The sequence below is a fragment of the Oryctolagus cuniculus genome, chromosome 3 (genome assembly GCF_964237555.1).
Source record: "Oryctolagus cuniculus chromosome 3, mOryCun1.1, whole genome shotgun sequence".
NCBI lineage: Eukaryota > Metazoa > Chordata > Mammalia > Lagomorpha > Leporidae > Oryctolagus > Oryctolagus cuniculus.
Window position 1 is genome coordinate 133,642,493 of NC_091434.1, and position 16,867 is coordinate 133,659,359.

Genomic DNA, 16,867 nt, shown 5'->3' on the forward strand with positions numbered 1-16,867 from the left:
GAAACCATTATAGATTGAAATTTTTTGACCAACTTCCCCAAGTATAATATGCTAGCAAATGAAGACTGTTAATATTTTAAATATGATACTTGAAATAATGAGAAAATATTTAAATAATCTAAACTAGGTGGTTGATAATTAATAAATTTACCTTTTATTATCTTTATGAAATCAGATAAGCTTTTAATATAATGGATTATATTCAGATCTTCAATAAAAAGATATCGGTAGCATAAACAGTACTTTCTACTTTTTGTTTCCATGAGTCTAACATTTTCAGATTTCACATATAAGTGATGTCCTGAAGTATTTGTCTCTCTGTGTCTGGTGAATTTCACATAGCATAATGTCCTCCTGCATAATGCCTATTTTAAATGCCATGATTTCTTTCTCTTCCAAGACTGAATAATATTCTGATGTGTGTGTGTGTGCATGCAAGCATGTTTATGTAAGTGTGTGTATGTGTGTAGCACATTTTCTCTAGCCATTCATCCATTCACAGACACCTATGTGGCTTTCATACCTGGACTATTCATGAATAACATTGTAATGAATATGAATTGCAGATACCTTCTCAGGATACTGATTTCATTTCCTTTGTATATCTACCTAGACAGAAGATTTCTGGTTCATAATGGGGAGCTGTTGGTCAAGGGGTGCAAACTTTCAGTTATATGATGAAAAATTTATGGAGATCTAATGTTGACATGATGACTCTGGTTAACACTATGATACTGTGTACTTGAAATTTGATGAGAGTAAATCGTAAGTGTTCTTACCAAAAGAGTAGATAAATGAAGTGATAAACACCTTAATTAACTTGTTTGTAGTAATCATTTTACAATGCCTATGTATCTCAAATGGTCACTTAGTGTTTCTTAAATATATAGCTTTTATTTATCAATCCTACCTCAGTAACATTGAGTAGAAAAGACAGTACTCTGAAAACATTACCTTGGTTGTGTTTAATTCCATCAGTTTCTCTTATACCTTGAAAATTTTTGCTTATTGGTAAGAAAGAAATGCTATCCTGTAAATTTAAATGTAATGTTTTGGTGAACTGCCCTTTGCCTAGTTCATCATACAATGAGCGGACCAGGAAAAAATGAGCTCCACAACCCTTCCCATTTCTAAAGAATGCAATTCACACCTCAGTGAGTCAATATATGCCTCACTTTACATTTAATTAACATTCCTCAGCACGAAATAGTACATACATCAGTTCACTATGAATAAAATTTTTATGAAAAATTAATAAGAAATTCTCATGTTAAATTTTTCTAATTCTAAAGGAGACCATGAAGTTGACCCTAATAACCTTGCTGGTGGATGTTTTGGAATATAAAATTCTCGGACTCTGGGAATGTGTCAAGGCTGATTATAATTCCAGCCCGGTTGTCAGGCAAATCCTTCAACCTTGTGCATCTTCGCTTTCCTCTTCTGCAAAATAGGTTTAATAAGAATCCCCACCCACCTATCACAGGGCTATTATAAGATGTATTATGATACCTGGCACAATGTAGGTCCTTATTGAATGTCTGGGAGACATTGATGGACATGTGTTTAGGGGACAATGAGTAAAGCAATATGCAAATATGTGTCTATTAAATATTTTACTTATAAGTAGAACAGATAAAAAAATATTTTACTTAATGTTTCTTAAGTATTCTGCCAGCCTATTGCTTCTTCAAATCTCCTGAGGCGCTTTTGGATAGATTTTTTTCTTAATTTTATATTTGAAGCAACAGCTGGAGAGCACCGAAAGAGCCACCTAATACCTACTTGCCGACACAGATCCTGCGACGTCCTGGTTTCCTTTTATTTCTACTTTGTAGCATGTAGTCCCGTGTCAAGTTCAGTGATATTTACAGGTTGTAGAGGTTAGTAATATATCTATGTTGTTTTCTTAAGGTGAATATATTTCTTATGTGATCACCATCAGTCAAACTCCTTTTAAGTGTTTGTTTATTTTTATTTATTTGAAAGGGAAAAGGAAAAGGGAGGGGGTAGGGGAGAAAGAGAGAGAAAGAGAGAGAGAGAGCGAGAGAGAGTGAGCTTCCATCTGCTGGTTTATTCCCCAAATGCCAGCAACTGCCGGGGTTGGGTGAAACTGAAGCCAGAAACCAGGAAATTCATCTCCAGGTCTCCCATTTAGGTAGTAGGGACACAAGTAATTGAGTGATCATGTGTTGTGTCCCAAGATGTGCATTAGCCGGAAGCTGGATCAGAAGCAGAGTAGCCAGGACCCAAACCAGGTACCCTGAAACAGGATTCAGGCATTCAAAGCAGAGGCCCAACTTGCTGTGCTACAACACACAGCCATATATATTTATTTTGATAGGATATTAATTTCCTGATTTTTACAATTCAGTATATGCACACACACATACACACATACACATATATATACATATACATATATATATATATATACACACATACAGACATGTTTATTTGGCTCAAACATTTGAAAAGAGAAGTCAAGAACTGTGAATGTTCTAAAATTTTATTGTATTTGAAAACTGTCGAGTTAGCCTTCTGAGGATTCAGAATCTAAAGCATGTTGTTACGGCCCAGAAGGCAGCATGAGCTTTATGTTCCCATCAGATCCCTTTGTCCCGAGTCCTGTGGGAGTATCACAGAGGCAGCTCCAGGTAGACGGAGTGTAGAAGGTTTATGTCACCACTGAGGAACCTCAAATTTTTATTGGGTACTGTAAACAAATATGCTTAATTTTTCTCCAGAGGGAGACATCTCTGTCTTTCAAAACTGTTGACTATTATATATACACTTAAAATGATAGTATGGGACAAAACCTGTTGGTGTTCATACTGCCAAGGTATATAGAAACACAGGAGTCTCATTGGGAATGGTATTTTAAAAGTAGGCTGCAAGCGTCATCATACTTTATCCCTAAGTGATTCAGTGTGTACCTCCAAAGACTGAACACATTTTCTACATGGCCAAATTACCATTATTATTCCTAAGAAAATTGTCGTGAATAATTAATTTTTCTGTATTATTTGTTCTCTTTCCTCTTATATTAGGGTATTAGTATCTCTGGTACACATAACTATGATGATAACTAATTTCCTAATTCATCAGTTTCTATTTAGAGTTCTATACTGAGAAGTAGTCATTCTTAAATATATTTAATTTCTTTGTTGCCCCCTAAGAGATTATAAGGAAGAATTGGATTGGCAGTATTTGCTAGAAAAGACAAAAAGTACAATATCAAAACATGATTGCAAACACAATAATAACAACATCAGTAATAATGGCTGGTATTTATAAATCTCTTATTATGTTCTAGGCACTATGCCAAGAGTTTTGCATAATTTACTTAGTTGATTCCAATGGCAATCTCATGATGTTTTCATAGCTGCCTAGAATTGTAGTGATGTCTTCAAGGTCTGTAAGTAAATGGCAGAACCAAGCCCTGAGCCCAGCTCTACAGGATTCTGAAGGCCATGATCTCAGAGCTCTTATGCTGTGTTGGCATGAGCTTGCTTGTGCTCCGTTAGCATGAATCATCTGCCCAGAGTTGCCTCCTCTTTGAAGGTAAGGTGATGTCCTCTATTGGCTCAGTGACTTCCCACACCATTTAGAGGTAAAACCATTTTCAAGACTTCAACAGAGTCAGAAGATACTGTTTCATAGTCATTAGAGACCTAAGTCCTGGAGTCAGTTCTAACAAATTCAAATCCCAATTTATCACTTATGTGGATGACAGTGGCATATCTGAACTAGTATCACATCAGTGCTTAATGTCACTGATAATTCTTCACTCAATACATCCGTCTGGGGAGGCTGTATCCCAGCTTCCACATTTAGGGGAAGAATGAGAACAATGAGAGCAACTGACAGCCGGTGCCGCGGCTCACAGGCTAATCCTCCACCTTGGAGGATTGCCTTGGAGGAGTGGAGGATGGCCCAAGTGCTTGGGCCCTGCACCCCATGGGAGACCAGGAGAAGCACCTGGCTCCTGCCTTCGGATCAGCGCGGTGCGCTGGCCGCGGCGGCCATTGGAGGGTGAACCAACGGCAAAGGAAGACCTTTCTCTCTGTCTCTCTCTCTCACTGTCCACTCTGCCTGTCAAAAAGAAAAGAAAAAAAAAAAAAAAGAGAGCAACTGACACCTAAGGCAAGGAAGGTTCCTCTTAACTGACGACTCATACAACATACCGAAAGAGTCTGTCTCACATTTCATCAGTTCTTGCCTTCCTCCAGGTAGCACTGAAACATGCAAACACCATGGATGCATAACCACATTCTGTACTTGCTGGACTGCCCTGCCCTGACTCAGTAGGCCAATCAACCGCTATCCAGTGCTCAGAGTGTTCCTGATATCAGACACTCAAACATTTCTTCTTCAAGACCTCAGTCTTTCTCTCAATTACATATTTAAAAAGCATTCTGCATGCACCTATCCTTCTACCCTGTGGTCTGGTTGGGTGAAAGTAGCCCACAATGGGCTCGGCTTTAATTACTTCATTTGCCTGCTGTTGGCCTCATGGAAGCTACACTCACAAGACTTGGGAGAGGGAGTCAGTCTCTTCCTGCCAGTGCAACTGAGATCAGGCCCTGGGCAGGAGAATTTCGGTTTGACTCCCTGGTCCAATTCCAGTCATGTTCTGGACTTTTCTCACCTTTATGATTGATTAGTTCTGCATATTTAAAATTATTGACACTAAGTTAAGATAAATATTCCCTTATATGGCCAATGCCCTGTCTCCTTCCCACTTGCTCTCAATAGACAAGAGGAATAGCTACTTCTGGTGACTATTCTATTGGACATGATATCATGTACCTCTGGCAACAAAAAATCTTAGGAAGTACCTCCTCAAATAATAATCTCTATGGCATTTATTGTTGTCTATGATGCATAGGAGAACTCAACATGATTAATCCCAAATGTGGGACAATTCATGTTTCTTTTCAATTATGATACCTTTCCAGCATTCCTGAAAACCAAGCGAGAAATTCTTTCCTAAATAATCACATTATACATCTCCATGATTTTAGCATGTTCGATTATTCTACAATTTTGTTCCATGAGATTCTAGAACATTTACACAAATGAGGTATACATCCACCAAAACCAATTTCTCACAGTAATGTCAGTTTATATATACATATATATATATATATATATCTGAAGAATTCGGAGGGTTCTGTGGAGCACAGTTTAAAGTCTTGATCCGGTCAGTTTGCTCAGTTCAGTTGCAATTCACTCAACATTTATTAAACACCTCTTGTATACTTGATGCTCCGCTAAGTGCTTAGGACACAACAGTGGCTGTGGCTCTAACCTCAAAGGAGTTTATGTTCCAAAGAGAATTCACTTCATAATTTAATTTAATGTTAATATCTTAAATATGTTTTCAGAGGACACTATTGAACTCCAAACAAAGGAGTGGCTTGGGAGCTGTGACAAAAGACTTTCTGTAGGAGTTGATCTGACTTGTTAGAATAAAGTCACACTGGAATCTAAAGCAGGACCCGAAATCTGGTTCCCAGAGCATGGAGTTTGTCTGAAGACTCTTCTATCATTTTATTCCCACCCTGCTTCAAACCCAGGGTTTGGAGTGAAAGAGAGACCTAGTTTCTAGGCATAGTGCCAGTAAAGTGGAGACTGGGCTTTCTAAAAAAAATCTTTAAGATGCTGCTATTTCATGCCCTTTGGGGCGAAGAATAAATGCTTTAAAAGGTACAGGCTGCTGGAATTGCTACTGACACAGCAGAAAGGGTTTTTAGCATTGAAAATCTTTTACTGTCCCTCTAAACTCAGGTTGTTGGAGAACAGGCCTCATGTCATGAGTCATTCTTACAATATTTCCTCCTATAATAAAAGGAAGTGGTAATTGGCAGATACTTACATGATTGCTTAATGTGATTTGACTTTGAAAGCTTACACATCTTCCATTACTGGGTGAAGTTCATATCTTATTCATATATTTTAATTATATTCGAAAGAGTTGGGACAATTGAATTTACATAACAAAGGTTTTTTTTTTTTTTTTTTCATTTGAGGGCAAAAGAGCCAAAGCATGCTGCCTTTGCTGGTTTTCTTCTCATATGCCTCTAACAGCTTGGGCTGAGGCTAGGATTGGGCTGGTGCTGTTAGGCAGGAACACAACCCAAGTCTCCCAAGTCGATGGCAGGAATCTAATTACGTGAGCTATTAATTACTGATTCTTTCCGGAGTCTACATTAGCACGGAAGCTGGAGTTAGATATTGGAGGTAAGAATCAAAGCTGGTTATGGAATGCACGCTTTATCTTCACTGTGTTAAATGTCTTCTCCACATGATTTGTTTTTCACAGAACCTACTCAGAAACAAGTAACATGCTGATGCAATAAGCTTTGATGCAGATGGCAACAGTTTTCCTTTTCGTTTATTCTACATTTATCTTCATGACTGAAGACAGAATTCCTCAAGAGCCTTCCCTTTATCTTTGTGAATGGAGAAGGTGAGTGATGTTTTCATGTTACTACTTTTCATGTAACTTGCAGCTGAGCTATGAGGATTTCATTTGCTGTTAGTTTCCACGCAGTTCCCATCAGTTTGAAATAAATGTTCAAAGACACCCCTAAGTATATCATAATTGTTTCCCATCAGCCATTTTGCCCTCAGGATTCTGTGTACATCCTTATTAAATAAATGTTTGTAAAAGGAAACTTACCATCCTGATTTTCCACTGTGACTTTACTCGCTAGACTCTTCATCATTCATTATCATCTACCAAACGTGCCTCCAGCTTTTCATTTGAATCCAGTGACGTTTGCTCAGGGGAAAAATAAATGAACCCACTACTAACAGAAGCTTTCAAAGGACTTCCTTTATGTGATACATGATTTCTTCTTTATGTTTTAAAGGAGGAGGAAACAACCTGTTCTGGAGGGAATAACCAGCTAGATTTTAATTTTCACCTCTTAGCAAACTGCTTGGAAATTTACACATCCTCACTTCAGTTTTCTTAGCTATATTTTGAAGGCTGGCTTAAAATTTTTTTTGCTTGCATTTTGTTGTCTTGTTCTATTGTCTTACCTAAATGACACAGAACGATGTCTTAAGTGGCTATACTTCAGGTTACCCTCACAGTGGACTGCATCAGGATTCTGTCCAACATTTCAGAACTTCTTTCTTATCTTTCTTCAGTTTTATGTCAAAGATAAATGGCAAAACAGGGCTCATTCCAGCTTACTCCAGGAAATGTGTATCCCACGCATAAGTGGTCAACAAAAGATGTGTTTACAGTAAATGTGCTTTTTGGGGGTGTGTGCAGAGTTCATAAACGCCATGAAAATAGAGAGAGAAATATATTCTGATGAATACTTCTGTGATTCCAAGAGAATTCTCCTCACATCTCAATATTCCCACTGGGGATTGTCCTGAGAGCTAGATTACATTATTTCTTCATTGTCAGACACTTTGTCAAAGTAAAATTTTGAGGCAAACTGAATTCCAGATTTCAAGCATTCACAAATAAGCCCTGTACTCTCTGAAGAAGCAGTTTGTTAGCTGTTCTGCAGTTTGCTCTAAGTCATTGTTGTTAGTGTTCATTGAAAACGGGTAAAACCTGGCAGTATAGCCACTTTAAAGAGTTACCTGGATACCATTATTTGGAAGAACAATCTACAATGAGGCTGTGTAGCCCAGTATGAACCTTGAGAGTGAGAATTTTTTTTCTCTGTTGTGATGAACATTTTTGAGTGGTCTCATGTGTTAGTATTTGTAATTTTTTAATCTTGTTTTCCAACACAAAAGGAAACAAATGTTGGGATAATAGCTATGGCTACTTTTGGGACTTTCAACTAATATGCTCTGATAGAAAAAGGTCACCTTGGGATGGAGTATACATTATCATAATTAAATCCATTCTTCACGTAGCAAATTACATTAAATGTAAACTGTGTGCTAGGCAGTGTGTGAACTACTGGGAAAATGGAATTGGACAGATAGCTTCTGCCCTCCAGGATTTCTCAATAAAAGAGAGACTCATAAGGACGTCAATGGTGACAAAATCATTTCAAGAAAAGTTTTGTTAGAGGTGTGTTTTGAGGGGCAGCTAACAACTCAGGGAAAGGATGGCAGACATTTATTACTGTGGCACAGGAATTTCTGGGGTCATTGTGATAATAACCTTTGAGATAATGTAAACTAAAATGTAGGATACATGAGGAAGAAAACCAAAGCAGGTGGGAGTTAGAGAATTGTGAGCACCGAGACTGAAGAGGGAGAGAGGGGCCATTTTATGAAAGAGCATGAATGTGATTTAAAGACTTTAGGAGTCACCTTGGAAGGTCGAGAGAGGCACTGGGTCTGATTGTCTTCCTCTCTCCCTTGTTCCTCTCCTCCCTTACTTCCTCTTTTGTAACAGTATGTTAAGTTGGCTTTAATATGCATTACCCTAATGACTAATGATGTTAAGCCATCTTTTCTTTTGTTTGTTTTCCATTGATACATCTTCCTTGGTGAGGGTTCTGTTAACTTTTTAAAAAGATTTATTTATTGATTCAAAAGGCAGAATGATAGAGTAGAAACAGAGGAGGAGAGGGAGGTAATGAGAGGAGAGAGAGTAAGATTTTTTTTTCCATCTGCTGTTTTACTCCCCAAATGGCAGCAATGGCCAGAGCTGGTCCATGCCAAAGCAAGGAGCCCAGAGCTCCATTCAGGACTCTCATGTGAGGGGCAGGAGCCCAAGTACTTGAGCCATCCTCTACTGCTTTCCTAGGCACGTTTTCAGGGAGCTGGATTGGAAGTGGATTGGCTGGGTGTTGAACTTGGGATGCTGGCATTGTAGTCAGCAGCTTAGGTCACTGTGCAACAATGCCAGAGCTGTTTGGATACTTTGATTGCTTACTTTTCTTTTCCTTATTATTAATTTTAGAGAGGTCTTTTTATATTTTAGACAGAAGACCTCTATTAGAAATGTTATTTGCAAATCTGTTTTCCTAGTTTGTGACTTATCTTTTTATTCTCTTAACAACGTTTTGAAGAGCAGAATTTTAAAATTTTGAGTTTGGTTTATCAGTATATTATTTTATGCATTGTGATTTTGGCATTATATTTAAAAATATTTCTCAAGGCCATAAAATTTTTTTCTACTCTGTGTCTTACATGATTTAGCTATTTTTGGTTTAACGTTTAGAGGGATGGTCTATTTTTGTTTGGTGCCCTTTTGACAAAGTTCTTTTCTTTTTCTAGTTGTGAGAGTTTTAATAAAGCACATGCATAAGACTTGTCAAATATTCCTTTCTCTCTATCAAAATACTCATTTTTTTCTTGATTTCTTTGATGATATGCTGAAATACATTTCTTTTCAAATGTTGAACTAGCCTGGTATTTCCAGAATGAACCAAACTTGATCATCACATGTTACATTTCTTATATATCATTGGATTTTATTTGCTAACGTGTTAAACTTTTTCATGTTTTATGAGAGCTTTTCGTTTGCAGTATTCTTTTCTTGTAATACCTTTATCTATTTTTCAGATCAGGGTAAAGCTGGCCTCAGAATAAATTGGAAAATATTTTTTTCTTCACTTCTGTTTTTGGTATTATTTCTTTCTTTTTTTTTTTTTTTATTTTTTGACAGGCAGAGTGGACAGTGAGAGAGAAAGACAGAGAGAAAGGTCTTCCTTTGCTGTTGGTTCACCCTCTAATGGCCGCCGTGGCTGGCGCGCTGTGGCCGGCGCACTGAGCTGATCCGAAGCCAGGAGCCAGGTACTTATCCTGGTCTCCCATGGGGTGCAGGGCCCAAGGACTTGGGCCATCCTCCACTGCACTCCCTGGCCACAGCAGAGAGCTGGCCTGGAAGATGGGCAACCGGGACAGAATCTGGCGCCCTGACCGGGACTAGAACCCTGTGTGCCGGTGCCGCAAGGCGGAGGATTAGCCTAGTGAGCCACGGCACTGGCCATTATTTCTTTCTTAAAAGTTTGGTTGACATCATCATGTAACCCATGTGGATCTGGACTTTTCCATGTGAGGCACTTAATTAAAATTCAATTTACTTAATATTAATGGGGCTTATCAAATTATTTCATTCTTTTTGAATGAGATTTACCAGTTTGTTTACCAGTTTCAAGGAATTGGCCTATTTCAACTAATTTTCTAGTGGCTTTTGGTGTACAATTATTTATACTATTTCCTTATTTTCATATGTCTAGAATCTTTGGGGATGTCACATCTTAGTGAATAGAGTGTTGTTTATTTCCTCCTCTTTGTTCCAGATAAAGTCATACATGTTTTATCAATCTTTTCAAAGAACCAACATTTTATGTCATTGATTTATTTATATAGTTTGTTTTTGCCTTTCATCTATTGTTAATCCCATCCAGTGATTTTTCTTCTCATTGTTATTTTCTTGCTTAAAGCTAGATTGGAGTCTTTTTCCTATCTTCTATTACTTTGCTTAATATGTTCAATATTTCCCTTATTTTCTTGAATACATGGGATTTAGTTAAACTATTGTAATATCCTTTCCTAAATTTTGTATAATTTTTTGTATATTTTTCCTAAATTTGTATAATCTTTGTTTTATAGTGATTTTTTCTTCATCGTGAATAGTGCTCTTCTACCTATTTATATGTCTAAAGAGTTTTTATTCAATGAGATATGAATTCATTGTAATTCTAACTAGTTGGATATTAGGTAATTTTTATCATAAAACTATTCTTGAACTTTGTTCTCGAGCATGGTTAAATTACATGGAAACCATCTGAGATTTCTGGATCTTGACTCAATTCTGTTAAGCAGGGCCATATTAATTATTCAAACACTATTTTTTCCATTAATAAGGCAAATGCTTCTGAATATTTTACCTGATACCCTACACATTATAAGGTGTTACATTCTTGCCTTGGGACCAGTAACTATTTCCAGATCTGTATGTGCTCCAAAGATTTTTTTCTCCCTTTTATCCTTTCAGACAGTTCTTTACCTAGCCTCCAGTAGTTCTTTCCACGCGTGTACTGAGCAGAACATCACTGGATACTCAAGGGGCTCCCCCACAGGTAAGCATAGTTCTTTCTCTGTACCTCTCTCTCTCTGTAGTACTCTACTCTGTAAACTCCACTCACCCTGGCCACTCTGGACTCTCAGCTCCACTTATTCCATTGCCTCAAACTACCGGCTATTGCTTGGGTTTCCCGATCCTGTGGCACAGCCTGGAAACCCTTGTTAGGCAATAAAGAGAAGCAGTCATAGGGATTACCTCCTGGCATAATTATTCTGTGTTATGTTCAATGCTTACAAATGTGTTTTATACAAAATATGTAAATATGTTGTATATATTTATAATATATATATTTTTCAGGTTTTATTCATTTTTAAAAAGTTTATTTATTTATTTGAAAGGCAGAGTTACAGAGGCAGAGTGAGAGAGAGGTCTTCCGTCCACTGGTTCACTCCGTAAAATGGCCGCAATGGCCAGAGCAGGGCTGATTTGAAGCCAGTAGCCTGGAGCTTCTTCTGGGTTCTCCCACATGAGTGCAGGGACCTAAGGACTTGGGCCATCTTCTGCTGCTTTCCCAGGCACATTAGCAGGGAGCTGGATTAGAAGTGAAGCAGCCTGGACTTGAATCTGTGCCCATATGGGATGCCGGCTCTGCAGGTGGAGGCTTTACACACACAGCACCAGCCCCAGTTTTTATTTTTTTTAAGCAAAGAGTAAATTGGGTATATTGTATTCTCTTGGTTAGATACAGAAATTCCACTGTGGATTTTTAGGAATATAAGGAACTTGATCACTTTAAATTATGTTTGTTAGTTGTAGCATAATGTACACTATAGATTTTGCATAAGTCTGGTTAAAATAACTCATACTGATGCAGGAAAACATGATGTGAATTTTACTGTAGACTGTCAGTTGGAACATGAGGTAATTAAATATTTTCTAGTCATTTAAAAATAGAGTTTATGATGACCAAATGTCATCTCTGAAAACAATTCATGATATAATATTAAATTTTAAAAAGTAGGGTACTGAATCATTTATATCATAAATAGATTTATATCGTAAATGAAAAAGAAACCTCCTATATAATTTTGTATTTAGAAATAAAGAGTAGCAGAAACTCACAGCAAGGTTCTTATTTGTATGGGTGTTTATGTTTTTTGTAATTTCACCTATATTTTCTGAATTCTGATAGGCATTATTTTTATTGTAAGAAAAGAATCTGAAGATTTTCAGTATCTGACATTAATGCAGTAAAGATCAATCAATCGGCATCAGTAAACAAGTATGAAGGAGCGGGTTAGGTTTGTGCTTTGATTTCTAGCGTGGGGCTTAGGTGTGTAACCAACCTGAAGAGTAGCAGTGTTAACCAGTTGTCAGGGGGGCGACATGGAGTTTATTTCTGAATCATTTGAGTTTGAAGTAGCTGAGGTATAAATGTGTAGCAAGGCAATTTTTTCAAGTTTCTGAAACTCAGAAATGAACTCCGGGCCAAGAGCTCACGCTTGAGACTCATAGGTAGTAACTGAAGCTGCAGGTGCAGCTGTGAGTTGCCTAAATGTCTTAATCCTTATGGTTTTGATCATGTATTTTTGATATAGCTCCCTAAATGAACCAACTACTCTATCAAAACCATAATGAAACAGGGTTCTGCATAATCATAACAAATTACAGCATAATTATGTTTATAATTGTATGTATACATAATTGCTCTTAATAGTATAGTACTATTGGTACTGTTGCTTAGTGTTGGTAATTCTGTAAATACTGAAAAGGTTTCAAGGGCCGATGTTTCACTCAGCTGTGAAGACATCAGTGTCACCTGAGTCCTATCCTGAAATGCCATTGTTTTTGTCCTGGCTCTGCTTCCAAGTCCAGCTTCCTGCTAATGTGCACTCTGAGAGGCAGCAGGTGATGGCGCAAATAGTTGGGTTCCTGTCAACCATGTGGGAGATTCAGATTGAGTTCTTGGCTCCAACTTTTGGCCTAGCCTAGTACTGACATTTTGTGAGTAATTGGAGGGAGTGAACAAGTGAATGGAAAACCTTTGTCTGTCTCTTTCTCTTCTGTCATTCTACCTTTCAAATAAAGTGAATGCAAATTTTAAAAAAATTAAAGATTTACTTATTTATTTGAGAGGCAGAGTTATAGACAGAGAGAAAGAGACACGGAGAGAGGTCTTCTGGTTTACTTCCCAAATGGCCATAATGGCTGGATCTGGGCAGATCTGAAGCCAGGAGCCAGGAGCTTCTCCTGGGTCTCCCATGTGGGTGCAGGGGCCCAAGCACTTCGGCCATCTTCTACTGCTTTCTCAGGCCATTGGTAGGGGGCTGGATGGGAAATGGAGCAGCTGGGACTCCATCTGGCGCCTGTATGGGATGCCAGCACTGCGAGCAGAGGCTCAACCTCCTGCGCCCCAGTACCAGCCACAAAAGTTAATTTTTTAAAAAAATTAAATTTAAAACTGAAGAAAATGCTTCATGACAGTTATTGCCCTGTTAAAACTTTGGGGTTTATGAAATTTTGGTTTGTTTGCTATACTATTTTTTTTAAAATTAGTTGGTGTGTGCTGTTCATCTAGTGCAAAGCCTGGCACATAGTAGGGACTCAATAAATACCCTGTGAATTTGTGACAAAAACAATGCAACAATTCATTGAAAAAGGAAATTAAATATACAGAAAATAGTGAGTTTGACCATTGCCTATTGCACACTTTGTTCTTTCCTTCTGCATTAAATGCATTCTTTCCACATTATACGCATTTTCTGCTCCCTATTACACACACACATGTACACACATGTACAAACACGTACACACATGTAAACACATATATGTATACACATACACATGTACAGACACATCCACACACATACACATATGTACATACTCACAAACACATACAGGTACATGCACAAATGTACACACACATACAAACACACGTGCACATACATACATATCTACACATACACAGGTACACACATACACTTATGTACAAACATACACACACACAACACAGGTATATACATAGACACGCATTTAAACACATACATACGTACGCACAAAAATACACAAACACACACGTACACATATGTACATATGTACAAGCACATACAGACAAGTACATACATCCATGCAAACACATACATACATATGCGCATGCATACATAAACAAACATACACACATACATATGCACACAAATATACCCCTACACTTTGGATCAGTTTGAAGTGCTAGAACTTCCTACAAGCTACATAGGTCGATATTCTTTTACATAAGTTTTCTTTCACTCAAGATGTTTGCAAATTTATTTTTGTTTATGCAGTAATTCTTTTCTTATTGCTGACTAGTATTTCATGATGCGAGTATTGCACAGTTTGTTCATCCATTCTCCTATAATAGGATTCCTGGCTGTTTCCAGGGTCAGACTATTACGATTAAGCCGCTGTGAACATTCTTGTGCAATTGTTTCGTGGGCATGTGCTTTTACTCTTTTTGGGAAATATGTAGGAGCAAGGAGCAGAATTGCTGGGCCACAGGTAAGTGTAGACTTACTTTTGTAAGAAACTCCACACCTCCCATTTTCAAAGGTTAGACCATTTACATTCCCATCAGAAATATCAAAGAGTTAGAGTTTTATTCATTTTGATGAGTGTGTAGCCACATCTTGTGGCATCTATTTGCATTTCACTGATGATTCATGATGCTGGGCACTTTAAATTTTAAATTAAAATTAAAATAAGATAAAATTTTGTGTTTTTATTCTTTGCTGAAACTAGTACAGGGTCTTGCACATAATTAACACTGAAATATTTGCTACTTACATTTAGCTTGAAAAATATGCCTCTATAAATCGATATAACCTAGAACTTTAGATTTTTAAAAATACTTAATATAAATATTGTGTCCATCTCTCATCATACCCTGCTCCTAAAAAAAAAAAAAAAACTGAAGAAATTAATTGTCTCTTGTGGTTTGGAGAAATGTTTTTGGTTTTGCTTTTGTTTATCTTTTTTGTTGAAAACAGCACAAGGGAAAGAGAGCAGTTTTTTATGTCTTGGAGTAGACTGTGTCTGGGTTGTAATTTCAATGTCACTAATAAAATCTTGGAAGGGAAAGATTTTTATAGCCAAGCTCTGCCTGCCTTAAGAGGACTGGTGGAGCTGTTGGAAATGGCCGTGAAGCCTGGCAGTTCTGTGTGGTTAAGCATCAGCCAGACAAAGGTTTTATGTTCCATGGAATTTGCAAGTCTTGATGGAACATTTAATTATCATAGTTCTGGGAAGTGTTCTAAGTAGGGCACACTTTAGGGGAGGTGGTTTGACCATCACAGACAAGTGAGGTACGTTTGGAACAGCAGGTTGGTTTTCTAGTTGACTTTCTGGGAACAAAACGTGACATGATGTTTGGGGAGACTTCTGCTCCTGAGCGTGGGGCGGCAGGGCTCGGTGGAACTGAACCCAGACAGTGACAGGTTGGACTCCTAGCTCTGCCTCTGAGCCTTTGGGAAGTGACTGGGCCTTTCTGAGCCTCCGTTTCTGGAAGATGGACCTAACAGGAGAGCTTCAATGGGGACCTTCAACACGTTTACAGAAGAATGGAATCAAAAGATAAGTTTACTTTGGTGCAAAAGCATTTTGAAATCCACGGCCACAGATGTTTCATAGCTTGCATTTTCCATGAACTTTCTGCAGATACCTTATAATGACACGTGAGAATTCCTGAGACGATCCGGGTGAAGAACATTTACACAAATCGGTACTCCCTAAATGGTAGCTACTCTTACCATTCTTATGGTTCACAGCATTAGCCACAGCTGCAGGGCAAGTGCTCCAACGTGTGTTTGTGTGTGTGTGTGCGTGTGTGCGTGTAAATCTCAAGACTTTCCCAGAAACAGAGACACAGCGACAAAACATTTGTCTTTCTCCCCTTCGTGCATGCTTACATAGAGATATATGAGTTCATCCTGAAGCTTTCCTCCCTCCGCCAGTCTCCATATCAGTTGCCATGGCCACACACTCTGCCTTGTTGCAATTTCAGTTCCTGAACCTCCTCTGTCTGCCTCCCCTCTGGAAAAAAAATCGGCACTTAGAGAGTCAGCACCTCTGGCCATCGACTCATATTGTCAGCACTTTCCCACCCCTGAGGATCATAAAACCTGAAGGAAATGAAAAATTGTGCCTTATTAGAAAAACGCAGAGTCTCCTGTCATAATACTCCTTCAGGTTGTAATTAAACCTGCCGGAGGGGAACCAGGCTCGCTCTCCCCAGACAGCTCTCTGGTTTGGACGCAGAGACAACAGAACTTAGGGGGAGACTTAGAGGGACGGAGAGAGGCCGCATGAGCCACGTTCAGAGGCTTCTCTCGCTTCTGGGCTTCTCGGGGCTGGAGTGCTGAGATGTGACCCTTGCCAATCCAGTTCTGAGGGGCTGATCTTTCCGGTATCTTTATTCCAATGTTGAAGCGTTAACTCTGTTACCTGCAAGTTGTATTTGAAGTTTGGCTCAACATGAGGTAGAGCAGCCTGGACAGTCATGTCCGAGGGCAGCAGAACTGCATCCTGGGGCCTTCCAGAATGTGTTCAGGGAGTGGGAGGGGAGGGAACACACGTGACCATGATCTTCCTACACTGTGGTCAGTATTAGCTGTACCAAACTATAAAAATAAGTGAAAAATAGCCTTTTGATTTCTCTGGTTCAGAAAGAGACTTGTAAATACAAAACCCTTTGATCTGACAGCTGCTGTGCTCAATAAAGGAGTTGATTCAACAAATGTCGTCCAATAAATGTAATTGCTCGTGCTAGTAAAGTTGCATTTTCATTCTGTTAAAAATAATGTAGGAATTTCTTTCTAACATCTAATCAGTAGGATGAGGGCTGAGGAATTTACTGTTCTATTTAGCCAT

General features: G+C 38.4%; 1 long non-coding RNA gene across 1 annotated transcript in view; it reads left to right on the top strand.

The window, feature by feature from the left end:
• LOC103348704 (uncharacterized) overlaps nucleotides 1–16,867 on the top strand; it is a 202,970-nt gene that overhangs the window by 118,492 nt on the left and 67,611 nt on the right. The window contains exons 2-3 of the long non-coding RNA XR_011387354.1: nucleotides 6,326–6,472; nucleotides 10,937–11,021. This is a non-coding gene — a long non-coding RNA (uncharacterized lncRNA). The remainder of the gene's footprint in view (nucleotides 1–6,325; nucleotides 6,473–10,936; nucleotides 11,022–16,867) is intronic.